This window comes from Phascolarctos cinereus, unplaced genomic scaffold (assembly GCF_003287225.1).
Source record: "Phascolarctos cinereus isolate Bilbo 61053 unplaced genomic scaffold, phaCin_HiC Scaffold_2;HRSCAF=192, whole genome shotgun sequence".
NCBI classification, from domain to species: domain Eukaryota; kingdom Metazoa; phylum Chordata; class Mammalia; order Diprotodontia; family Phascolarctidae; genus Phascolarctos; species Phascolarctos cinereus.
In genome coordinates this window covers 183,245,973-183,273,711 of record NW_027555625.1, presented here as the reverse complement: position 1 = coordinate 183,273,711, position 27,739 = coordinate 183,245,973, and positions in this window count along the sequence as shown.

Below are 27,739 nucleotides of genomic sequence, written 5' to 3'. Positions count from 1 at the left end.
AAGGAATATTTGATGTCCAGCCCAGTTTTTCCATTGCTATTCAGAGTAACATAAAGAGATCAGAGAAAGGTCCTCATCCTGGTTGGTGATGACCCTGCAGAGAATTTATGGAGCACATGGTTAGAAAGATAAGAAGTCATGGAATGAATCTTTGTAAGTGGAGAGAACATTTAGATCAATGAAATTACATAGCCATGGAGGCATTCAAATGAGATCCCTGCTAATGGAGGTCCAGGGAGAGCACTAACAAATAAGGAAGGGGGAGGACTAGAAGTCAGGCTTCACAGAGGAGTCAGTAACTGAGGATTTTTTTCATTGCAAAGATGTCCTCTTTTAATAAATATATCAAATCCATAATTGAACCTCTGGGCAAATTTAATCCTGAAACTGACAGTCATGAGCATGTTCTAGAAGAGATGTCTGCCATCTTACGGATGCTCAATATTGATAAGATGAAATCTTCATTTTGGAAGTTCTCTCTGGATGTGTTGAATATACGAAGTTACTGGAAGTGGTGGTCACTGAATTTTATGTACATGCCAGGGAGAAGTATCTGTGGTCTGATTATAATCTCTTTATAGTTATTTGTTATCTACTTTTTGCCTGGATAAAGTTGGTCTCCATCCCTTAAGTAACATTATCAAGTCTCTGGATAGTGCCAAAATGCATACATTTCTTCAGTTTTTCTTCAACTTTGTGAACATGACCACGTGGATAAAGGATGAATGGAGTTTAATCTATGAAGTCTCTTACGTAAAGGAAACCTAGATTGAGCTATGTTGAAATGGGAACCAGAAATACAAACACTGGTAAAATACCTGAGTAATGTAATGAAGAACAGGTCAGTAAAGGAAACCTAGATTGAGCTATGTTGAAATGGGAACCAGAAATACAAACACTGGTAAAATACCTGAGTAATGTAATGAAGAACAGGTCAGTACTGCACATAAAGTTCACAAAGTTAACTAGGCCAAAGGAGTTTAATTTGACCATCCCAAAGCCTGAGACATTCTAGTTTCTGATGTACTTCCTGATCTGAAGAAAACAGAACTAGTACCTCAGAGCTCATATAACCATACAAAAATACAGAAAGAACTGGGAGTAATCAAGCAAAAGAATCACCAAAAGGTAAAGGCATTACTTCTGGAAGCAAACATGGACACATATAGTTGTGCAATCATCAGACCAGAAAAAAAGAGAGGAATGAGAATTGAATCAGCTACTTGGTTGTAATTTCAAGGTATCCAACAACACCAAATCCAAATTTCCATCGGTCTTCCACAAGCCTGACAACCTACCTATGAAACTCAGTGCTGTAGCACTGTGCAGAGAGGAGGCCCTGTACCAAAAGGATGCAGAGAAGGAGCTTTGCAGAATTATGAGCAGGGTCCTCTCAGAAAAACAAACAAACAACAAACATGGAAAGACTTACATGAACTGATGCAAAATGAAATGAACAGAACTAGAACATTGTACACAGTAACAGCAACATAATGTATTGATCTACAATGAATACCTTAGCTATTCTCATCAATACAATGATCCAAGATAATTCTGTAGAACTTATGATGAAAGGTGCTGTCATTTCCAGAGAAAGAACTGGTAGAGCTTGAATACAGATCAAAGATACTTTTTCTTTACATACACACACACACACACACACACACACACACACACACACACACACATATACATACATAAACCTATGTCAAATTGATTGTTTTCTCAATGAGGGTGGGAGGGGAAGGACTGAGAAAGTTTGGAACTCAAAATTTGAAAAAAAAAGGAATGTTAAAATTGTTTTTATACGTAATTGGAAAAAAATAAAGTATTAAATGAAATTGGAAAAAATTTTTGTTCACAACTCTGAATTACAAATCGAGTGCTTACCTATGAACTAGGCTGTACTGTGGTTACTCTTTTGTTATGAGTTCTTAACTGGAAATTTATGGACAGTTTAATTAAACTTGAAGAAATCTGAAAAAAATTAAGCCTTTTTTTTTTTGGAGGTAACCAAGTCATTCCTACCCCAAATTGTCTGATTTTGTAATAATAAAACAAACATTGTTTTTACAAGGGATAGTGTCAGAATCCATTAAATACTAAATATTTTCACAAACATTAAAATATTTTCACTTTGACCTCATTTTCAGCCATTTTTTAGCTTGTTGAAGAGGTCTAGAGGGACTAATTCACTGACGTTTGTATAAAAATGCAGTTACTTTGAGGGTTAAACATTTTGGTGGATTTGTAGAATTATAATTTAAAGGATGAGTACAGTCTGTTTTTCCTCAAGTCATAGTAGAAATGCATGATGTTTGGATGATTTAGGCATTCTCTGAGTGTTGACTGACAAGAAAGACTATCACATCTGGGCTTATGGGAGGGAAGGGAGTTGAAAAGGAGAACTGTAATTTGTTTTTGAATGATAAGCCTTACCTCGTAATGGCCTAATACCTGATTATGTAACCTGGTTGCCAGAAAATTACAGGATATTGAATTAGAAATGCAAGGCAGGCAGCAAGACTCTTTAAAGGTACTTTGGAAAATAGATTGCTTGAGAGCTGTCCTTAAGCTGCAAAGAGGGACGGTGTCCCTTTGTTGATATCTTGGCTGGCTCTTTCCTTTTTCCCTGGAAGCAGGAGTTGGGGAATAGATCAGCAGTCCTCCCAGACCTCAAGGCAAAGGCTTTTGGAATCCTGCCCAGCTAGGGGATATCTGAGGGGAAGAAAAGGAAGGAGAAAAGGACTAACAACACTTTGAAAGCAAGGCCTGATGGCTGCAAGTGAAGAAGATTGGGCCATCTTTTCTGAAGAAACCTAGAGAACAGGGATGGAGAGGTGGGTTCTAAACAACGGGAAAGGGGCAGAAAGATCTAGGACAAACCTGAAATAATTGTGTAGTTCAGCCTGTACTCCCTTAAGGTGTTAGATATGAAAACATAGAAATATCCCAAGGTATTTTCACATATGCTGACACAAATAATGTTATTCTATTCTTGGCATCATAGGCATGAAACTGCAATGAGACTTGTAAATCATCAAACCCAAATCTCTCATTTTAAAGATGAAGGAACTGAGATCTGGAAAAACAAATAAATAAGGCCTCAAATCATGTACACAATAAGTGACAATTTGAATTTGAATCGTTCACTCTAACTCAAGATCAAAAGCTCTCAATTTCACCAAACTCCTTTCTCTAAGTTCATCTCATAAGCATCATCTAAGATCTTTCATTTAATGTTTTTTTTTAACTAGTATCTTCTTAAAACCCATTAAACTATAATTCTAAAAGCATGAGGTAATACAAACTTTTTTATATACCAGGCTCCTACTTGCAATTAGCTTCAAACTATCTTTTGAGCACACTGACCTTTTTACAACTTTAGTATTTATTACTAAGTGACAAGGATAACCTTTGAGTATATGGTAATTTGTTGCCAGATATTTCCTATTTTCTCTGTATATTTTTCTATTAAAATTGCTCCGCATTTTCAATTTTCTGTTAAAAATCATTAAGCAGAAATTCATTCTCACTTTTTTCTTTGTCCTATTTTATTTCAAATTAGCATCTCATTAAACTTATTGCGCAAAGATTGCTTATTGTTTTTATCCCCTTCCCTTTCATATTTCACCATATCTCTGAGGAGCTCCAAGTGATCCCCAAAATTCCTCTTGCATACTGACAATAATCCTATGAGGCAGGTAAATGTTAGACAAACTCCTTTTTGGACTCCTCATCAGTACCAAGAAGAAAATATGGCATGCAGCTACATTTGCCACTGTATGAGATTTTTAAAATATCATTATTTGTTCTTGTTTTGGGGGGAGGGGAAGATCAATCAGTTTCCAAATATTTCATATGTTTATTTTTGTTGTTTAATGAAATTAAAATCTTTATTTCTGTCTTTACTGTTTTCCTGATTATCTTATTAAAAGTGATCATGTATAGGAACCTATTTGGGAAAAGACAATATATAGAAGCAAACAATATCAGAATAATTTTAGTCCATTTCAGAATATTAGTATCAAATAGAAAACAAAAATATAACATATAACAAAAGAATTTTGCGGAAAGGAAAGAATGATCTTATTCTCTTTTCTTTCCATAACAATGAAGATTAATAGTCATTATTATCATGTAATCATCTTAGTGTTTTTATTTTTTTGTGACACTGAAAAGATTTTAGGGGTACACCACCAAGTTTTCTTTTTTGGTTCTTTTATTTGCTATTTTTCTTTCCTTCTTTTTATTTCTCTACTCCCACCAAAATGCATTATTTGGCCTGGGTACAGCAATATGCCCTTCCAGTTTTGCCTGGAATAGATTTGAAAGATAGGAGCATCAGTGCATCTCTCCTGAGATAGTCTATAGTTCTGCCCCTTACATCCCATTCCCAAATCTTTTTTAAGTTCCAATCTCATTTCCCATCAGTCACTTGTATTGAAATTGGACATATAACCTGAGAAAGTACTATGAAAATGATTTTTTTGATGAAGGAATTAGGCATTACTTGAATGTAGAAGTTCATCAGATTTTTTAAATTCATGCAAAATGTATTTCCATATTAGCCACTTTGAAAAAATATCAAGGAAAAGCAAGAAATATAAAGAAAGTGAAAAAGTATGCTTCGATCTAAACTCAGAGTTCATCACTTCTCTTTCTAGGGTTGGATAGCATTTCACATTATGGTTCATTTTTAATTGACTTGGATTATTGTCTTAATCAGAGTAGCTAAGTCTTTCACAGTTGATTATCTTTATAATATTTCTGTCATTGTCTATAATGTTCTTCTGGTTCTACTAACTTCTGAAAAACTATGGTTTTTCTGAAACCATCCTGCTCGTCATTTTATTTACCATAATAGTGTTCCAACATAATCATATACCATGACTTGTTCAACTGTTCCCCACTTGATGGCCATCTTCTTAATTTCCAGTTCTTTGTTAGCACAAAAAGAGCTGCAATAAATATTTTTGTACAAATAAGTTCTTTTACTTTTTCTTTTATCTCTTTGGTGTATATGCCTAGTAGCGGCATTGCTGTGTCAAAGGCTATGGAGAGTTTTATATCCCCTTGGGTACAGTTCCAAATTGTTCTCCAGAATTGTTGGAGTTCACACCTCTACCAATAGTGTGCTAATGACCTTAATTTCCACCTTACCTCTATTAGTGATCATTTTACTTTTCTCTCATGTTACAGAATTTTATAGGTTCCCCTCAATTTCAAATGCTTTGCCAACAAAAAAAGAGCTGCCATATATATTCATTTTTTATCATCTCTTTGGGATACAGATGTAGTAGTGGTGTTCTAAATCAAAGCATATGTACAATTTTATAGTCCTTTGGGTATAGTTCCAAATTGCTCTCCAAAATGGTTGGATCAGCTTACAACTCCATCAACAATGCATTAGCCTTCCAATTTTCCCACATCTCCAACATTTATCATTTTCCTTTTTTCATATTAACCAATCTGATAGTTGTGATGTAGTACCTCAGAGTTGTTTTAATTTACATTTCTCTAATCAATAGAGAATTTGAGCATTTTTTTCTCCTGGTTATAGATAGCTTTGATTTCTTCTTATGAAAACTACCTATTCATATAATTTGACCATTTATGCCAGAATTGTTTTAATTTGCATTTCTTTAAGCAATAGGGATTTAGAGCCTTTTTTCATCTGGCTATATAGATAGCTTTAATTTCTTCTTCTGAAAACTGCCTGTTCACATCCTTTGACCATTTATCAATTGGAAAATGACTCATTTTTTAAAAATAAATTTGACTCAGTTCCCTTTATCAGAGAAACATAGTAAATCCCCCCCTTTCCAGGTTCCCCCCCCCCTAATTTTGGCTGCATGGTTTTGTTTGTACAAAACCTTTTTAATTTTATGTGATCAAAATTATCTCTTTTAATTTTTAAGATCTTCTCTCTCTGTTTTGGTCATAGATTATTTCTTTATCCATAGATTGAAAAGCACAATTTCCCATGTTCCCTTTATTTACTTACGGTACTAACTTTCATGTCTAAATCTTTTGCCCATTTTGACCTAAACATGGTATATAAGTGTGAGGTGTTGGCCTATGCCTAGTTTCTGCCAAATTGTTTTCTAGTTTCTCAGCATTTTTTTTGTCAAATCGTGACATTTGACTGAGTCTTTCAGTTATTCAAATGCCAGATTACATAGGCATTTGATAGTACTTATTGTGTACCTAATCTATTCCATTGACCCACCACTGCATTCCTACTGGATTGTTTTGATGATTACCATTTTGTGATGTAGTGTGAAATCTGGTACTGGGAGGCTTCCTTCACATTTTTTTTTCCAATGATTCTTTTGATATTCTTGACCTTTTGTTATTCAGATGAATTTTGTTTTTATTTTTTCTAGCTCTAAAAGTGATTATTTGATAATATTGATATGGCACTGAATCAGTAAATTAACTTAGCATTAATTGTCATTTTGATTATATTGGCTTAATTCACCCATGACAAATTAATATATCTCTAATTGTTTAGATCTGTCTTTATATGAACAATGTTATGTACTTGTGTTCATATAGTCCCTGGTTTTGTCTTGGCAGGTATATTCCCAATATTTTGTATCTGTACTTATTTTAAATAGAATTTTTCTTTCTGCTATGTTTTTGGTAATGTACCGAAAGTCTGAATTATAGTTTTATTTTGTATCCTGCAACTTTGCTAAAGTTGTTAATTGTTTCAACTAATTATTTCATTCTCTAGGGTTCTCTAAGTAAACTATCATATTATCTGCAGAGTAATAGTTTTATTTCCTTATTGTCTATTTTTATTCCTTCATTTTCATTTTCTTGTCATGTTGCTATAAATATCATTTCTAGTACAATAGTGAAAATAGTGGTGATAATAGACACCCTTGCTTCACCCCTGATCTTACTGTGAAGCTTCTAGTTAGTACCCATTGCAAAAAATGCTTCCTGTTGTTTTTTTCATAGATAATACTCATCATTTTAAGAAAGGCTCTGTTGATTCCTTTGATTCCTAATATTTTTAACAATAATGGATGTAGTATTTGACCAATGGCTTTTTCTGAATTTATTGAGATAATCATATGATTTTTGCTGCTTTTCTTATGATATGGTCAATTATGCTGATAGTTTTTCTAATATTGAACCAACCCTGAATTATTGGAATATATGTTAGTTCGTTAGCTTTGTGATATGTTCCTGCAATCTCCTTGCTAGGATTTTATTTTTAAAAAATTTTCATTAAAATTCATTAGACAAATTGGTCTATAGTTTTCTTTCTTGGTTTTTGCTCCTCCTGGTTTAGGTATCAAAAGCATATTTATACCATAAAAGAAATTGAGTAGTATTCTTTTGACTTTTTTTTCCAGATAATTTATATAGAATTGAAATTAATTGTCCCTTAACTGTTTGGTAGAATTCACTTGTAAATCTATCTTCTCCAATTTTTCATAAAGAGCTCATTTATGTCTTATTCAATTTGTCTTTTTTTCAATGATAGAGTTATTTATTATATCTATTCTTTTATTAATCTGAGCAACTTATATATTTTGTAAGTAAACATCCATTTCACTTAGATTGTCATATTTATTCACATATAACTGGGTAAAATAGGTTTAATTTGCTTTAATTTCATCTTCATTCATAATGCATTTACCTTTTTCACTTTGGTACTCATAATTTTGTTTTCCTCTTCATTAAATTTGAAATTAACCAATAATTTGTCTATTTTATTGCTTTTTCATAAAACCAACTCCTTATATATTAGTTAAATTTTTTTAAACTTTTAATTTTATTACTCTCTCCTTTTATTTTCAAGATTTCCATTTTGGGATTAAATTTTTCTTAACCCCCTCCCCTCCTATTTCCCTGTTGGGTAAGAGAAATTTCTATATTTAATTTTATCTATATGTATGTATGTATGTACATATATATGCATATATGTATGTACATATATTCTTCCCTTTTTAACTAGTTCAGATTTGGCTCAATAATTGCTCTTTCCCCCCACCACTTTCTCTTCCTTGTATACCTCTTTTATGTGAGATACTTTTCCAAGTTCTGCCTCTCCCTTCTCTCTTCTCCCTATGCATCCTTCTTGCTCACCCATCAATTTTTTTTTGAGATCGTATGAACATAATGGACTTATTCCTGTACCCTCTGTCTATATAGAATCCTTCTAAATGCTCTAAAAATGATAAAGTTCTTAAGAGCTGCATATATCATATTCCCATTTACAAATACAAAAGTTTAACCTCGTGTTTTTATTTCATGTTTACTACTTTCATGCTTCTCTTCAGTCTTTTATTTGAAAGTCAATTTCATATTCATCTCTGGTCTTTTCATCAGGAATGCTTCTAAGTCCTTTATTTCCTTAAAAATCCCTTTTCCCCTCAGGGATTATACTCAGTTTTTCTTGGTTGGAATCCTACTTCCTTTGCCTTGAAGAATATCATATTCCAAGCCTTCCATTTCTTTACTTTGGTAGCAGTTAAATCTTCCATTTTCCTAACTTTTTGGAAGCATTTTCTCTTTGATCAGAGAGCAGTGGAATTTGGGCATAATATCCTTGACAGTTTTCATTTTGAGATCTCTCTCAGAAGGTGGTTGGTTTCAATTTCTGTTTCACCCTCTGGTTCTAGGTTACTGGTGAGATTTTTCTTTATTAATTTCTTGAAATATGATGGCTAGATTCTATTTCTGATTGTGGCTTTTGGCAGCCAGGGAATTCTTAAATTATCTCTCCTTGATGTATTTTCCAGGTCAGTTGTTTTCTGATGAAATATTTCACATTTTTTTCTACTTTTTATTCTTTTGACTTTTTAAAAATTGTTTCTTAATGTCTCATGGAGTCATTAATTATCATTTGTCCAATTTTGATTTTTAAGGAATAATTTTCTTCAGTGAGCTTTTTTGTACCTTTCCTTTTCCCATTTTGCCAAGTCTAATTTTTAAGGAGTTATCTTCATCTGTGAAGTTTTGTATCTCTTTTTACCATTTAGTCAATTCTGTTTTTTAAACTGGTTTTATTTTCTTCAATATTTTTGGGTTTATTTTATCAAGCTATGAATTATCTTTTTGTAATTTGCTTCCATTGCTCTCATATCTGTCTTCCAGTTTTTCCTATTTCATCTTGAAAATTATTTTTTAGCTCTTCCGAAATTCCTGCCAGGCTTGTGTAAAATTTACATGTTTTGAGGTTTTGCTTATAGTTGTTTTGACGTCATTTTCTCCCCTGAATTTGTGCCTTGATTTTCCTGTCACTGCAGCAATTTTTTTATGATCAGATTTTGTTGTTGTTTGCTCACTTTTCCAGTCTATTTCTTGAGTTTGAAACTTATTTTAAGTTGGGTTCTCTTTCTGAGTAGGAGTTTGGGGGTCAATGACCCAAGCTTCAGGCTTGGTGCAAAAAAGCACTATTGTTTGCAAAACTAGTTCTGCTGCTGGTCTGGAAGTTTTTATTGCTTCCAAGGTGGTGTATTGTGGTTGTTGCTTATTTGGTCTGAACTCTGGTCTTCATCCAGGAAGATCTCTTGATCCATTACAGCTGCAAGCCAAACTGCTCCTCAGGGGTACTGCTCCTTTAGGACAGGAAGAGACACTATTCTTCAAGGCCCCTGCTACTGATTGCAAAGAATAGTTCTCTTCAAGGCATATTCTCCTTTATGAGTGAAAGTACTATTGCTTCTCAAGCCCACTAGTTCCTTCGGACTGCAAGCTGCCCCTGCTCCCTCAGAACAGTAAGTGTGTAGCACATGGAAGTGTTGTGGAAATTATGACATACAAATGGGTATAGGCAATGGAGTTTCCAAGCTTTGCCTTCTTCTGCTCTTGTTGCTAGCATAGGGGTCCCCTGCAATATCTTTCTCACTAGTAGCCAGATCCTCTTACCATCTCTGGTTTGAGAATTCTCAAAGCAGTTGCTGTTGTTGCTGTCTCCAAGGTCCACAATTGGTGTTACTGCCATGTATGCTCCAGGCCAATTCTCACCCTAATGTCACAAAACTCTCCTTCTTACCTCCTAAACTGTCTTTGTCCGAAAAAATGTCTCACCTCAATCCTTTGCTGGCTTTGCCATTGCAGAATTCAATTTAAAGTGTTATTTTTAAGTTGTTTGGAGGGGAACAATGAGAGAGCTTAGCTGCTTTCTTTATTCTGATGTCTTTGCTCTTTCTCCAGATGTTCACAGATTCTTTATGAAATGGTCTTTAAGTTCTTTCTTGTTTATTTTATTTTACATTTTTCTAGTTCTCAAAGGAGTACTTTTATGTTTCTTGCTATCGTAGATTTAGTAACCAGACCTGTGCTGAATGTCATTGAATATAAATACTTATGGAAAAGCTAAACAAGTCACAGGGAGACATAGACAGTACATCCCTACCTTGGACATTCAAAAGCAGGCCTTAGAACAGGCTTAGGGTGGATTGTCTACTTACTTCCAAGATCAATGCCACTCAGCTGCTATTTTCTTTTTTGTTCCTTCTCTAGTAACATAGCTTCAGGCCTAATTTGAGTTAGATCCTCTGGATGGGCAACTACTCCATATCCTAGAACACTGTCCCAGGTCCTCTGCATCCCCTGGCCATCTTGACCAGTCATGTAACAAGTTTTTGAAAGGAAAAAAAAAGTATTAGTAATAATGAGGCACATATGGGGAAGGAGAAAGTAATTCTGAATAAAATGATTATTTTGTTATACTTTATAGCAATCCTAAAACAAATACTGGAAGAATATGAGTTATTTGAGGTCATAGACTGTTTTACTTGTTCTTTTTAATCCCAGTGTTAGTACATTATTTTGCACAAAAACAACAACAACAACAACATTTATAGCCAGTGTAAATATTTTGTCTTTTGGCTTCAGTAAGGTGGAAACCATTGCTTATTGACAAAGTAAAACATTCCTGACTTGGCATTAATAACCTTCCACAATCTAGTCTAAACATGCCTTTCTAAACTTGCTTTTGTTCTAGAGCTTTGATTGTCTAAATATATCACACACATTTCTGCCTTTATTGATTCTGTTCGTCATATCTGCTTAATGTCAAGAAAAGGATTTGAACCCATGTCTCCTGATTACACAGACAGTGCTCTTTCTACTCTACCATATCATAGTCCACAAAAGAACTGGAGTAGATGTTAGAGCCATTCAAATTAACCAGTCATTTGTATTTATCATTTTGGACCAACTATACTGATTTTGTGATAAGATAATTGAATTGCCTAGATAGCTCTTGCATAAAAATGCTTTCTTTCTAATCTTTTTTTTTAAGTTGCATGATTCATGAGTCTTTGCCTTACCTTGTCCAGTTTCCAATTGCTTTCCAATTAGAACCGGGAAGCTCCTTGAGAACAGGGATTGTTTTTGCTTGCTAATATCTATGTTCCAGTACTTAGCATAATGACTGGCATTTAGTAAGTACTTAATAAATTATTTTTAAATTATTCACTCATCTTCATTAGCAATTTTTATTATGTCATCAGTGTATTTTTCCTGAGATCATGCTAAATCTTTTTAGCTAACTAATTTTTAAAAAGTTATGTCATGGAGTCCTACTTAACTTACCTCTGAATTCTTCAAAATCTACTCTACTAACCATTAAATTAAATGGCAGACTATGTACTGCTTTCTTTTTCCTTCATCTTTGACAAACTTGGAGATGTAAAGGTTTCTATTTTTCAAGGTTTCTACAATTTCTAACTCACTAATTAGTTATGGTCATGATCAAGTTCAAGATGATAGCTTCCCTTGTTGTTTTTAAGAAACCTTCTGCTCATTCCAATAAACCATATTTCCTCTTTGGGCCCTTTTTCATTTCTAAAAGGGAGTTGCAATAGATGAACTCGAAGGTCCCAACCAATTTGAATTCTATTGACTATCTGAATGTCTTCTGGAGATCTTTTTATGGAAAAGAAGAGCAGGCAATAAATTATTGACATGTCTTGCTGACAACACTTTCATGCATTATCAGTGATGAAAACACTAATTTTTTCAAGTTCTTCATCCTCCTGAATATACTTCACCCTTTTTCTTTCTCCCCCAAATTTACATTAATCCCTCCTTTAAAAAAAAAAGTTAAAAAAGCCCAGCAAAATAGTGACTTCACTTGTCAGTGCATATAACATTCTGTATCCATAAGCTTCCCCCTCTCTACTGAAAGGAGGGAGATGTATTTCATCTGCTGTCATTACAGACCAAAGATAATCATCAAAGTTCCTCAAATTGTGACTTCTTTTGGTGTTCTTGTAATTTATATCATTATGGAATGCATACACACATACACAGATAATTTTCCTGTTTCTGCATTCTTCACTTTGCATCAGTTCATACAAATCTTTTCTGTTTCTCTGAATTTCTCTTACTCAATATCCATCATTGCAAAATATTATTCCATTTTAGTCATATACCATAATTATTTCTGCCATTCCCTAACTGATGGATATCTGCATTGTTTACTTTTTTCCTTACTGCATTTTTTTGCTGTATAAATGTGACTCTATGACAATTTTGATACGGGTGATCCTTTCTTCGTCTCTTTTGACTTGTGAGAGACATATGTTAATTAGAGATAATACTATTTAATTTAATCTTGTTTAAAAAGTAGGAGAGTTTTAAAAGAAAATGAGTTGAAGGGGAAATTCAAGTAAGATTTTTTCAAGAAGTTGGTAAGACATGAATATTTATTTATGTTCATATGTGTATATGTAGACATTTCCATATATGCTGCCCACACATATATTTCCATGGTCTCAGAGTACATATAAACACATGTATGTGTATATGTAAATATCTATACATATATATATATAAGTGTGTATATATGTAGTGCACACAAATATATGCACATATATACATATTAATATATGTGTATATACATATATATAGATATAGCATACCCATATATTTCATTGTATCAGAACATATGTATGATTATATATGTATGCATGTGTTTGTGTGTATATATGCATGTGAACATAATACACATGCACATGTGTAAATATGCATGTGCATATCAGAATACATGCATGCATGAATTTGTATACATATATGTTTGTTTCTTAGACATTTTCAGTCATGTCCAACTCTTTCTGACCCCATTTGGCATTTTCTTGGCAAAGATACTAGAACAGTAAACTATTTCCTTCTCCAGCTCATTTTACAGATGAAGAAACTGGGGCACATAGAGTTAAGTGACTTGTCCAGGGTCACACAGCTACTAAGTTTCTGAGGCTAGATTTGAACGCAGGTCTTTCTGACTCTAGGCCTAAATGTGCAATCCACCAAGCCATGTTGCTGCCCTATATACATATATACAAGCATATTATGCACAAGCATATGTGTATTTGTGCATATGTGCATGTATGTACATACATGTTATGTCTATATATGTATACCTATACACACATACACATTTACATGCGCATATACATTTACATACACACATATACACACATATCTACACACACACGTGTTGCCTGGATATATAAAAGTATGCGTGTATATATAACTCAAATACATATACACATATACATGTTTATGTACATCTCATATAGACAGATCATTGTCAGACTGAATGGTCTGCTTCCCCTCTCACTATCCTTGCTTCAGCTTTTATTTTCCCTTTCCTACTGATGTATTTTTTCAGATAACTGACCACAATTCCATATTTCATGTATTTCAAACAAGAATACCTTTACCAAGTAAAATTTGTTTTCATGTAAGAGTTAATGTCAAGCAAATTTGAGGTCAGATTTAATACAAGGCAATAAAACAACAGATTTATTAAATAATTACAATGTGCCCAGAACTGTGCTGAGGCCTGAGGCAGATGCACTAACTCCTGGCTCTACAACTGTTTGCCACTAGTGTCACTTTGAGTAAATCATTTAACTTCTGAAGAGCTCATCAGTGCAGGGGTATATACAAAATGACTTTGAAAGTCCTGTCAATGATACAATTCTTACCTTAATTAGGATCATATAATATATTAGGTGAAAGAACTATACAGATCTAGTGCATACATTTTATTTTATAGAGGGGTCAGAGAGGGTAAATGACATTTTTTTTAAATCAATTTATTTTGATTTATCAACACTCACTTCCATATGCTTTTGAGTTGAAAATTTTTCTCCCCCTTTCCCCTCAACCACCTCCCCAAGACAGCACACAATCTGATATAGGCTTTGCATTTACATTCCTATTAAATATTTTCACATTAGTGAAGTTGTAAGTAAAAATTAAAACCAATAGGAGGAACCATCAGGAAGATGAAGCAAAACTCAACAGAAGGTAAAAATAAGTGATAATAATTTGACTTCCATAGTTCTTTCTTTGGATGTGGACAGCATTTTCCATCCCGAGGCCTCTGGAGATGTCTTAGATCCTCGTAATGCTAAGAAGTGATCAGTTTAACAATATTAGTCATTGTATAATGTGTCTGTTATTACGTACAAAGTCCTCTTGGTTCTGCTCACTTCAATCAGCATCAGAACATATAAGTTTTCCCAGGTTTTTCTGAAGTCAGCCTGTTCATCATTTCTTACAGGACAATAGTATTCCATTACATTCATATACCACAACTTGCTCAGCCATTTGCCAATTGATGGACATCCCCTCAATTTCCAATTCTTTGCCACCACAAAAAGAGCTGCTATGAATATTTTTGTACATGTGGGTCCTTTTCCCATTTGTTTGATCTCTTCGGGATATAGCCCTAGAAGTGCTATTGCTTAATCAAAGAGTATGCACATTTTTGTAGCCCTTTGATAGTTCCAAATTGTTCTCCAAAATGGCTGGATCATTTCACAACTCCACCAACAATGTATTAGCTTTCCAATTTTCCCACATCCTCTCCAACATTTATCATTTTCCTGTTTTGTGATGTTGGCCAATCTGATAGGTGTGATGTGGTACCTCAGAGTTGTTTTCATTTGCATTTCTCTAATCAATAACAATTTAGAGCATTTTTTCATATAACTATAGATGGCTTTAATTTCTTCATCTGAGAACTGTCTGTTCATATCCTTTGACCATTTATCAATTGGGGAATGGCTTGTATTCTTACAAATTTGTCTTAATTCTCTATATATTTTAGAAATGAGGCCTTTATCATAGAGACTGGTTGTAAAAATTCTTTCCCAATTTTCTACCTTCCTTCTAATCTTAGTTGCATTGGCTTTGTTTGTACAAAAACTTTTTAATTTAATGTAATCAAAATTATCCATTTTGCTTTTCATAATGTTCTCTGTCTCCTGTTTGTTCATGAATTCTTCTGTTCTCCATAGATTTGATAGGTAAACTACTCCTTGTTCTCCCAGTTTATTTATTGCTTTACAATACAATTTAAGATGTGGAATTGCTAGGCCACCTTCCCCTGCATTTCTTTTCATTAGTTCCTTTGATATTCTGGACGTTTTGTTTTCCAAATGAATCTTGTTGTTATTTTTTCTAACTCTATAAAATAATTTTTTGGTAGCTTCATTGGTATGGCACTGAATATCTAAATTAGCTTAGGTAGGGTTGTCATTTTTATTACATTAGCTCGGCCTACCCATGGGCAACTGATGTTTTTCAAATTATGTAGATCTGATTTTCTTTGTGTGAAAAGTGTTTTGTAATTGTGTTCATAGAGTTCCTGGGTTTGTTTTGGGAGGTACACTCCTAAATATTTTATAATGTCTACAGTAAGTTTAAATGGAATTTCTCTTTCTATCTCTTGCTTTTGGGCTTTGTTGGTAATATATAGAAATGCTGATGATTTATGTGGGTTTATTTTATAACCTGCAACTTTGCTAAATTTGTTTATAATTTCCAGAAGTTTTTTACTTGATTCTCTAGGATTCTCTAAGTATATCATCATGTCATCTGCAAAGAGTGATAGCTTTGTTTCTTCTTTGCCTATTCTAATGCCTTCAATTTCTTTTTCTTCTCTTATAGCTAAAGCTAACGTTTCCAGTACAATATGAATAACAGTGTGATAATGGACATCCTTGTTTCACCCCGATCTTATTGGAAATGCTTCTAGCTGTCCCCATTACATATAATGCTTGCTGAAGGTTTTAGATAATGCTATTTATTATTTTAAGGAAGACTCCATTTATACCTATGCTTTCTAGTGTTTTTAATAGGAATGGGTGTTGTATTTTATCAAAAGCTTTTTCTGCATCTATTGAGATGATCATGTGGTTTCTTGTTGGTTTCTGTTGGTTTTGTTGTTGATATGCTCAATGATGCTGATAGTTTTCCTAATATTGAACCAACCCTGCATTCCTGGTATAAATCCTACCTGGTCATAGTGTATTATTCTTGTGATAAGTTGCTGCAATCTACTTGCTAGTATTTTGTTTAAAATTTTTGCATCTATATTCATTAGAGAAATTGGTCTATAATTTTCTTTCTCTATTTTGACTCTTCCTGGTTTAGGTATCAACACCATATTTGTATCATAAAAAGAATTTGGTAAGACTCCTTCTTCACCTATTTTCCCAAATAGTCTATATAGTATTGGAATTAATTGTTCTTTAAATGTTTGATAGAATTCACATGTAAATCCATCTGGCCCTGGAGATTTTTTCCTAGGGAGTTCATCAATGGCTTGTTCAATTTCTTTTTCTGAGATGGGGTTATTTAAGTATTTTACTTCCTCTTCGGTTAATCTGGGCAATTTATATTTTTGTAAATATGTATCCATTTCACTAAGATTGTCAAATTTGTTGGCATATAGTTGGGCAAAATAATTCCTAATTATTGTTTTAATTTCCTCTTCCTTGGTGGTAGCTTCCCCTTTTCATTCTTGATACTAGTAATTTGGTTTTCTTCTTTCTTTTTTTAATTAAATTAACCAAAGGCTTATCTATTTTATTGGTTTTTTCATAAAACCAGCTCTTAGTTTTATTTATTAGTTCAATAGTTTTCTTAATTTCAATTTTATTAATTTTTCCTTTGGTTTTCAATATTTCTAATTTGGTGTTTAGTTGAGGATTTTTAATTTGTTCTTTTTCTAGTTTTTTTAGTTGTATGCCCAATTCATTAATCTCCTCTTTTTCTATTTTATTTATGTAAGCATTTAGAGATATAAAACTTCCCCTAAGAACTGCTTTCGCTGCATCCCATAGGTTTTGGTATGTTGTCTCATTATTGTCATTCTCTTGAATGAAATTATTGATTGTTTCTATGATTTGTTGTTTGACCCAATCATTTTTTAGGATTAGATTATTTAGTTTCCAATTATTTTTTAGTCTATCTTTCCATGGCCCTTTATTACATATAATTTTTATTGCATCATGATCTGAAAAGGATGCATTTAATATTTCTGCCTTTCTGCATTGGATTGTGAGGTTTTTATGCCCTAGTACATGGTCAATTTTTGTGTATGTGCCATGTACTGCTGAGAAAAAAGTATATTCCTTTCTATCCCCATTCAGTTTTCTCCAGAGGTCTATCATACCTAACTTTTCTAATGTTCTATTCACCTCCTTAACTTCTTTCTTGTTTATTTTGTGGTTAGACTTATCTAGTGCAAGAGGGGAGGTTCAGGTCCCCACTAGTATAGTTTTGCTGTCTATTTCTTCCTGTAACTCCCTGAACTTCTCCTGTAAGAATTTGGATGCTATACCATTTGGTGCATATATGTTTAGTAATGATATTACTTCATTGTCTATGGTGCCTTTTAGCAGGATGTAGTTTCCTTCCTTATCTCTTTTGATTAGATCTATTTTTGCTTTTGCTTTGTCTGAGATCAGGATTGCTACCCCTGCTTTTTTCACTTCAGCTGATGCATAATATATTCTGCTCCAGCCTTTTACCTTTACCCTGTATGTGTCACTCTTTTTCAAATGTGTTTCCTGTAAACAACATATTGTAGGATTATGGTTTTTAATCCATTCTGCAATCCGTTTCCGTTTTATGGGAGAGTTCATCCCATTCACATTCACAGTTATGATTACTATCTGTGTCTTTTTCTCCATCCTTTCCCCCCATTTATGCTTTTCTTTCTCCTTTTTCCTTTCCCCTTCACTAGTGTTTTGCTTTTGACCACAGCCTCCTTCAGTCCCTTCCCCCTTTTATTATCCCTTTCCCTTTTCTTCCCCTTTAGTCTTACTGCTTCTTCCCTCCCTTCTTTCCCCCCCTCCCTTTTCTTTCCCCTTTTCCCTCCTACTGCCTATAGGGCAAGTTAGATTTCTATACCTAACTGATTATATTATGCCCTTCTTGAGCCAAATCTGATGAGAGTAAGGTTCAAACAATGCTCCCCCCCCTTCTTTCCCTCTGCTGTAATAGGATTTTGTGTCTTTTCCTGTAATGTAATTTACCCTTGTCTGCCTCCTCCTTTCTCAGTACATTTTCTAAGATCAGATTGATCCACTTATTTGGATCCATTTAACCCACTTGATTAGATTTTTTTTATCATTACATCAAAGTCAACTAATATCCACCCTCTTTATGTATACTCCTTTAACAAGGTGTAATAACAATACAGTTCTCAAGGGTTGCAAGTCTCATATTCCCTTGTAGGGGTTTAAACACCCCCCCCCATTAACAACATATTGTATCCTTCTGTCCCATTTACCTTTTTAAGTCCTTCTTGAGTCCTGTACTTGAAGATCAAATTTTTTGTTGAGCTCTGGTCTTTTTATCAGGAAAGTTTGGAAGTCTCCTATTTCATTGAATATCCGTCTCCTCTCTTGAAAAATGATGCTCATTTTTGCTGGGTAATTGATCCTTGGCTGCATTCCAAGCTCCTTTGCCTTACGGAATATCATGTTCCATGCCCTGCGGTCTTTTAATGTAGAAGCTGCAAGGTCCTGTGTAATCCTGACTGTGGTTCCATGATATTTAAATTCTTTCTTTCTGGCTGCTTGCAGCACCTTCTCTTTCATCTGGTAATTTTGGAATTTTGCTATTATATTCCTTGGCATTGGCAATTTGGGATCTCTTTTAGGTGGTGATCGGTGGATTCTTTCTATGGTTATTTTCCCTTCTGGTTCTAGGACTTCTGGGCAGTTTTCCTTTATGATTTCCTGAAAGATACTGTCCAGGCTCTTTTTTTCATTATGATTTTCAGGTAGTCCAATAATTTTTAAATTGTCTCTCCTGAGTCGATTTTCCAGGTCGGTTGTTTTACTGATGAGGTATTTTACATTTTCATGTATTTTTTCATTTTTTTGTTTCTGTTTGACTGCTTCTTGCTCTCATAGAGACATTAGTTTCCATTTGTCCAATTCTAGTTTTTAACAGATTGTTTTCTTCTGTTAGTTTTTGTACTTCTGTCTTCAACTGGCCAATTGTGTTTTTTAGGGACTTGTTTTCTTCCGTGTACTCTTCTGTTAGTTTTTCTCCTTCCTTCTTCAAATGGCCAATTATGTTTTTTAGGGACTTTATTTCTTCAGTGTATTTTTTTTTCCAACTGGCCAAGTGTATTTTTGAAGGACTCTTCTACCTCCCCCTCATTTGACTATTAAAATCCTTCTTGAGCTCTTCTAAGAAGTCTTTTTAGACTTCAGACCAGTTCATATTCCCTTTTGTTGTTGCAGATGTGGGTTTGTTGACAATGTTGTCCTCTTCAGTATTTCTGTCTTGATCTTCACTCTTCTCATAATATGAATCTATGGTACGTTTCTTTTTACTCATGGTGTTTCTTTATTCCCTGGCCTTTAAAGAGATTGAGTTCTCCTTCTGGGGAAGAGAAGGCACTGACCCAAGCTTCTTGTGTTGGGAGCCTAGGTCTTGGTCACTGGCTTTGTGTGCTGGGGCCTCTTATGTTGGCAATTGAAGACTGTAGGTTTCTGGCAGCTTACCTTGTGTTGGGCTGGAATCAACAAGGCTGGAACTTTCAGGCAATTCTGGGTTGCCTGCTTTTCCTTTCCTTTAGCTTTCTTCAGCTCATTTTAGATGGATGGTGCAGGTTGTTTATCTACCTGGGGCCCCATGCAGTGTTGTCTCCCTTGTTTCTTCAAATGCACAGGGAGATTCCTTTGAGGTGGAGTGTTGAGGCACCTGGTGGATTTCCGAGCTGGTTTCCACCGTTCACTCCCCCCCCCCCCCAGGCACTGGGAAATCCAGGTGTTGGTGTTTGCCTTCTCTACCACCTGGGCTTCAGGATTTCTTCATATTTGCAGGCTGCAGGGCTCTGATAGCTCACCTGTTGTTGGGTTGGAATCAGCAAGGCCTGGGCTTTAGGAAGCCTTTATCTTGTTTTCTTCACCTCCTTTCTGATGAATGCCACAGGGTACTTATCTGCCTGGGGCCCCTTGTAGTTCTGCCTCCCTTATTTTTGCTGAGGCACTGGGAGACCCGTTTGCTGGGCTGCTGTACTGCTGCTCCCCATCTTTCTTCTAGTTCTGGTGTTGCAGGGTTTTTTTTTTTTTTCTGGGGTGATATTTTCTGGGTTTTCAGGGGTTGATAGGGCAGAGTGAGAGCGACTACCTTTTCACTGGGCCATCTTGGCTCCCGGAAGTGGAAGTCCTAAATGACTTATTTTTTAAAATGTTATATTGATGAATTCTGGTTTTCCATCATTAATTTCCAAGCATCATTCTCTATAGATTAAATGCCTTCCTTTGTGACAAAGAAAAATAATTATATAAAACACAAATCTTATGAAGAAAATAGAGCTGTCTTTTCGACATGTTATCTGTGAGCGCCCTATGTCTTTGGGTGAGTCACTTATGAAACTATATCTAGTCACTATATTTAGATATGGTTTTGTAAGTGATATCTATATCTATATAAGGTTTTGTATGTATGTGTATATATATATATATATATTCACACACACATACATGTGTATATATATATGTATATATATATATATATATATACATATATATATATATACACACACACACATCTATATGTATACACGTATATATCCCAATGAAATAGTTAACTTTTTAAAACTATAAGTTTTTAAGACTGTAAGTTCTAGAGAACATGCCTGCCTACATTGGTAGAGAGTTTACTCATACCAATAGGCATTGCTTATCCCAATGAAATCAGAGGCCTTATTCCTATAAGCATCCTTAAATATTAAATATTCTGTCCTAATGATCCCTGAGAGTTCTGTCGTGATAGGTATTCCAGTGACTGTCAAAATAGAATGTAAGCACCTTGAGGGAATGGTTTTGTTCATTTTGTCTTTGTATCTCCATTGCATAGCACACTCCCTGGCAAAAAGTCAACAATGAATAAATTCTTTTTGATTGATTAATTGTTATCTAGGAGAGACTACTTAGAGAATACCTGATATTTGCTCACTAAAATTGTAGCAAAGGAGTCTTTCTCATGGTCTCTTCAATCAGTGTGGCCTAGCAGTGGGAGAGCTTGAGTGGGAGGCAGCTCTTAGTGCAAGTAACATTGAGTCTTCAGTGAGATTTTTTTTTCTGCAACATTTACCTCGTGGCAAGTTCTTTCACTTTATCTCGCTGTCATTACTGAGTTTTGTGCAGGTCTGTGCTCTCCTTGTAGTGTTTGGCATAGGGTGGGGTGGGAGTAGGGATGGACCTATCCCTAGGATACCTCTCATTTGGCTGTTTTCCAAACAGGATTATCCTCTTAAATGATTTTCAAGGTTATACAGCTTGTTAGAGACAGACCCCAGGTTAGTATTCATGTCTCCTTATTCAAGGTGCAATCATCTTTCCATTGCAACTGGCTGCCTCATTGAAAACAACCCAGTTTAGAATTCACAGATCATGTTATGGAAAGTGACAACACAGAGAACAGGTAACGTGTGCTGAGTGATGGAAATAGAACAGAAGCAGCCAGCAGATTTTTATGCTATTATAGGAATAGTGACATGGCTTATAAAATAGTCTATTTGTAAATAAAGTGCAAAATTGGGTAAGTGGGAATTAAACAGGGGCAATCCACAAACTACTTTGCACAGTTTTTAAAAAGGAGACAATCTGGTGTTAGTGGAAAACAATGTGTACTCAAAAGTCAGAAAACCTGAGTTCTCACATTAGCTCTGCTACTAATTGGCGGTGTGACTTTGAGGATGTCCCTGAACCTCTCTGGATTGCTTATGTCATCTATAAAATGAGGAGGTTGAGGTAGTGTTAATATTCTATAAATCGATAGCTAGTGTCACATGGCATGGCAGCAGGATATTAAAAATGCCATTTCAGAAATCTTCAAATCTGCAATGATTCACTTTGAATCATGGGACCCCCAAGAACAGGGATTCTTCAGGAAAAAATTCGCAGAAAAACTATATTCATCAAGCCCATTTGAAAATAGAAACCTCTCTTCAGAGCATACTCCACATAATTCCTAGTTGATTTCACAGTGGCAATGCAGGTTTTCTAATTCCTCTAATCTATAGCAGAGACTTTCACCTCAGGCTAGCTAACTCTTCTTACTTTTCTAATTTAAGATTTTCAATAAAGCTACTTGAAAAATTTCTTAATGATTTCATTGTCAATAATCCCCAAACACTGCATAAAGAGAATGCAAACTAAATCTAATCGTGTCTACTTCTGTTAAGGAAAATTAAGACAAAAATCACTCTTTTTTCTTTCCTTAATTTACATTCTTCTCTAAGAATGCAGAAAGTATTTTTTTTAGGACAGATAGGAAAATAGCCCACAGAAGACTCTGTAATCTTCAAAATAAAAATTAATTTCTTCTGCAATTAATGACTAAAAACAAGTTGTTTTAGTAGGGGAGCATAGAAAGAAGATAACAAACCTAAATTCTGGCCTTTTTTCACTAATTCCAGTATCCTCTCAACCATAAGCAGCTTTTCATGTATCGCTCACAAAATAACTTGAAAATTGTTACCGGTTAGCTTCTATGTCAAATTTAATTTCCTTTGCTTGGCTTTCCATTTAAAAACATTGATACTTTTTTGAAATCACCTGTTTCCCAATCTATTCCTTTCATTCTGAATTCTCTAGCTCTCCTAGAGAGCCATGCCTCACAATAAAGAATTAATAAATAATGAAGTGAATGACTGAAAAGTATTTATTAAGCACCTATAGTATGCCAAGCATTATGATAAATGATAGTGAAACATGATATGAGTGACATAGAAATTTTACAAAAGGAGATTACCTTCTAGTAGCTGTTGGCAATTGGGCATCACAGCAGGGAAAGATGTATGCACGTACGTATGTATGTATGCACACATACATGCAAACATATGGATATATGTGTATATTTACATATGTACGTATAACATCATTGTGAAGGTGGGCAAAAATGTTTTTCTGTTACTTCCAAGTAGCTTTGCCAGGTCAGTTAAAATATCTTCTGTTAGACATATAGAGACTGAGATAGATAGATAAATAGATAAGCAAAAAGGTACACAAGTTTTTATGTAATACAAGTTTACTGTGTATGAGTCATCAAATAGGGGTTGTTTGCCAGGTCAGTAACATGGACATATTTATTCAGCTCATGTTATAATGGAAAGAAAACTATTCTGGCAGTCTGGAGATTTGGATTCTAACACCAGGCTGTTTTTATGACCTTAGGCAAGTCACTTAAACTCCCTAATCCTCATTTTAATTATTTTTAAATTGGGGTCTAAATACAGAAAATTCAGAGATGCTTCTAGCAAAGACGGTGATATGAAAGGCTCAAGGCAAACTTGTCTTCTAGGATCCTAATTTCTTGGGTTTCTTCAGAACAAATAAAGCAGAGAAACAAACGATAAAGATGAACAAAGAACGCCAGCAAGGTAAGTCTCACTTTGCAAAAGAGAATCCAAAAATGTATCATTCTATAGGTTTCATATTTAAGTGTGTGTGTTCAGAAGAACTAGGGGGGGAAGGAGGTCCTATATTCTTTGTTCAGAACTGTGGGGGAGGGTAGGAGAGGCTAGTATCCCCAAAGTTTCTTTGACACATCAATAACTACTGAAAAGAGTAGGGTTGTGCCTGCTGCTCATTTTCCCAGTTCAACACATTGGTAGGGGGCAACACAGTCACAAGTCATTTCCCCTCACAAGGGAGGTGAAATGGAAATTGGAAATTCCCCTTTAAATTAATAAGATCACTCAAATAAATAGGTTCAGTTCAAATCTCGGTCATGACCGTTCCATATCTCCTGAGTGTTCTTGGCCTAGCATTCCAGGAACTAGCCATTCCTAGGTCACGTTGACATGGAGGGTTGGCTCCTCTCCTTGTGAGACGTGATGTTATTAAAAAACAAAATACCAAGCCTCAGGCGGATGGGAGCGTGGCTAAGGTCAGATGTGTATTGGACAAACCATGAATAGCGCATGCATCAAAAAGGGCTTCTTGGCCCCAAGCCTTCTTTGTTTAGAACAATATAAAAACACTGCGTCCTGTAAGCCCGCTGAGCCTCACCCGCGGGAAGGACGCTTCGCCCGGGAAAATCTTTACACAATTCAAGTTTGTACAGGCTGCAATGGGGCTCCCAGCCGTTGATTGACTTTGGAGGTTCCCTTGAATTGGTGATGTATTCTCTTCCATTACCGACTCTCTTGATCGGTGCTATGTTATTGATTGTTCTTATTGTTATATGCTTTCTATGCAAATTCAAACTATCTTTGCCTTGCTTCTTCTAAATAAACTATCTATTTCTTATTATTTTTTGGTGCATTGGAGAGTGTCATTTATAGGAGCGAATCCGAACCTCACTAAATCATTTTAATACAGGAGGGTTTGGAATTAGTGAATGGAATTCCTACCTCATAAATCAACTCCAGACTTGATGAGAGATGTGAATTTTCATGCCAACCATTTTACTAAGATAAGAGAAACTAAGGACACACATATAAGGTATTGTTGTTTTGTCATTTTCAGTCATGTCTAACTCTTTGTGACCCTATTTGGGGTTTTCTTGGCAAAGATACTGGAGTTGTTCACCATATCCTTCTCCAGCTCATTTTACAGATGAAGAACTGAGGTAAACAGGGTTAAGTGACTTGCCCAGGGAAACATAGCTAGTAAGTGTTTGAGGCCAGATTTGAACTCAGGAAGATAAGTCTTCCTGACTGTAGGCCCAGTTTCTATCCATTACGCCACCACCTGCCATATAAGGAATTAGTAACCAGTATGTTAACAAGTGGGGAGCTGGGGCCACTACATAAGAGTCTTTATTGGTGGGTTAATGTAAATCATGCTCACCAAATCACCGAAAATAGGAGGATCTCATAACATTTGATAACAGCTAGAAAGTCATTCAAAAGTTGGGGAAAGTAGTCACTGCTTTTTAACTTGTGGTTATCCCTTCACTTTCATTTTATTGACTTTTTTACATAGCTACAATTTCTAGCATTATGTCAATAAAAAAGGAGAGAGTAGATATACTACCTTTAACCCCTGATATTATTGGGCTTGGAAATAGTTTTCAATTTTGGATTTAGATAGATGCTTTTGAGCATATTAACAAAAGTACTTGTATTCTTATACTTTTAAAAATTATTTTAGCTCTTTATATTCCTATGAAAAATGTTCTAAATCACTATTGACTAGAGAAATGCAAATTAAGGCAACTCTATGAGGTTGGCTAATGTGATAGAAAAGAAAAATGAGAAATGTTGGAGGACACAAAGGAAAATGGAGACATTAACACACTGTTGGTGAAGTGATATTCTGATTCAACCATTCCGTAGAACAATTTGGAACTATGCCCAAAGGGCTACAAAACTATGCACAGCCTTTGATCAAGCAATACCACTAGTAGGTCTATATCCCAAAAAGACAAAAAACAAAAAGGAAAAGGACCTGTATTTATAAAAAGATTTACAGTAGCTCTTTTAGTAGTGGCAAAAAATTTGAAATTTAGAGGATGTCTATCATTTCAGGAATGGCTAAACAAGTTGTATATGATTGTGATTGAATACTATTATGTTGCAAGAAATGACAACCAGGATTCTTTCAGGAAAACCTGGAAAGACTTATATGAACTGATACAAAATGAAATGAAGAGAACCTGGAGAACATTGTCCATAGTAACAGCAATATTGTATATGATCAGCTGTGAATAATTTAGTTATTCTCAGCAATGCAATGATCCAAGATGGTTTTGAACATATGATAAAAAGTTCTATCCATCACCAGGGAATGAACTGAAGGAGTGAATGCAGATTGAAGCATACTTTTTCTTTACTTTTGTCTTTTTCTTTTGTTTTGTCCATATTTTCTCTCACAACATGACTACATGGAAATATAGTTTTCATGACTGAACATGTATAACCAATATAAAATTGCTTGCCTTCTCAATGGAGGAGAGGAAAAGAAAGAAGGAGGGAGAGAATTTGGAACTCAAAATTTTTTTTCTTCTTTTTTATTTTTAAAACTCTATTTTTATTTATTTCATTAAATATTTACATGTAAAATTACATCCCGTGTAAAAATTCTAAAATTCATTTTAATGAATTTGTATTTATTTTGTTCAGCATTTCCTAATTACATTTTAATCTACTTCTGATCCTCTCAGGGGTTTTGTAGGCCGCTTGAGGCTGCAGGGAGGTTGACACCTCTCCTCTAGACTAAGCTACAGTGCCTCAGTTGCCTTATGACTCCACTCCTGACAACCTCTACTCTCATAAGTACGTTATCCCTGGAACTTCCAGTATGGAGAAGGGCCTAAGACTCAGCCATCCCTGATTTTCCAGACTTAGGAATCATGCCCCCATGCAAGTACCTACTCCTACATGCTATTTGGCTCCCTATTTGTGTGTTGTCTCACCCTACTTGGGTTGTGTGAACTCATTTTAAATATATAATTTTTAAAACATATTTTGATGACTATATTTCAATATAATGGGTTTCTTCAAATTCTATATATATATATGTATATATATATATCTATATATATTCATTCATTTATTTATTTATTTATTCATTCATTCATTTATTTATTTATTTGTTTATTTTCTATACTTAACATTATTTTCAGGAGGGGTCCTGTGGTTTCACCAGACTACAAAAGGAGTCAATGACCCCCAAAAGGCAAAGTAAGAACCCCTACTTTTTGTCTTTTATGACTCTCGCATTCAAGTTGCATTTCTTTAGTTGAATTTTTTCAGGTCTCTTCATTCCTCTTCATGCTTCTCTTGAGTCTTATACTTGAAAGTTGAATTTTGTCTTCAGCTCTGGTCTTTTCATCAAGAATGCTTGAAAATGCTCTATTTCAATGAATATCCATCTTTCCCCTGAAGCATTATGCTCAGTTTTGCTGGGTAGGTTGGTTGTAATCCTATCTCCTTTGCTCTCCAGAATATCATATTCAAAGTACTGGGGTCCATTAATGTAGAAGCTGCTAAATCTTGTGCTATCCTGATAGTGTTTCTACAATACATGAATTGTTTCTTTCTGGCTGCTTGCAATATTTTCTCCTTGACCTGGGAACTCTGGAACTTGGCTACAATATTCCTAGGAATTTTCCCTTGGGGTTCTCTTTCAGGAGGTGATTGGTGGATTCTTTCAACTTCTGTTTTACCCTCTACTTCTAGAATATCAGGGAAGTTTTCCTTGATAATTTCTGGAAAGATGATATCTAGGCTCTATTTTTGATCAAGGCTTTCAGATAGTCCAATAATTTTTTAAATTCTCTCTCCTGGATCTATTTTCCAGGTCAGTCTTTTTTTTCCAATGAGATATTTCACATTTTCTTCTATTTTTTTTTCATTTTTTTGTGTTTTCTTTTACAATGTCTTGATTTTTCATAAAGTTGCTAGCTTCCATTTGCTCCATTCTAATTTTTAAGGATATATTTTCTTCAGTGAGCTTTTGGACTTCCTTTTCCATTTGGCCAATTT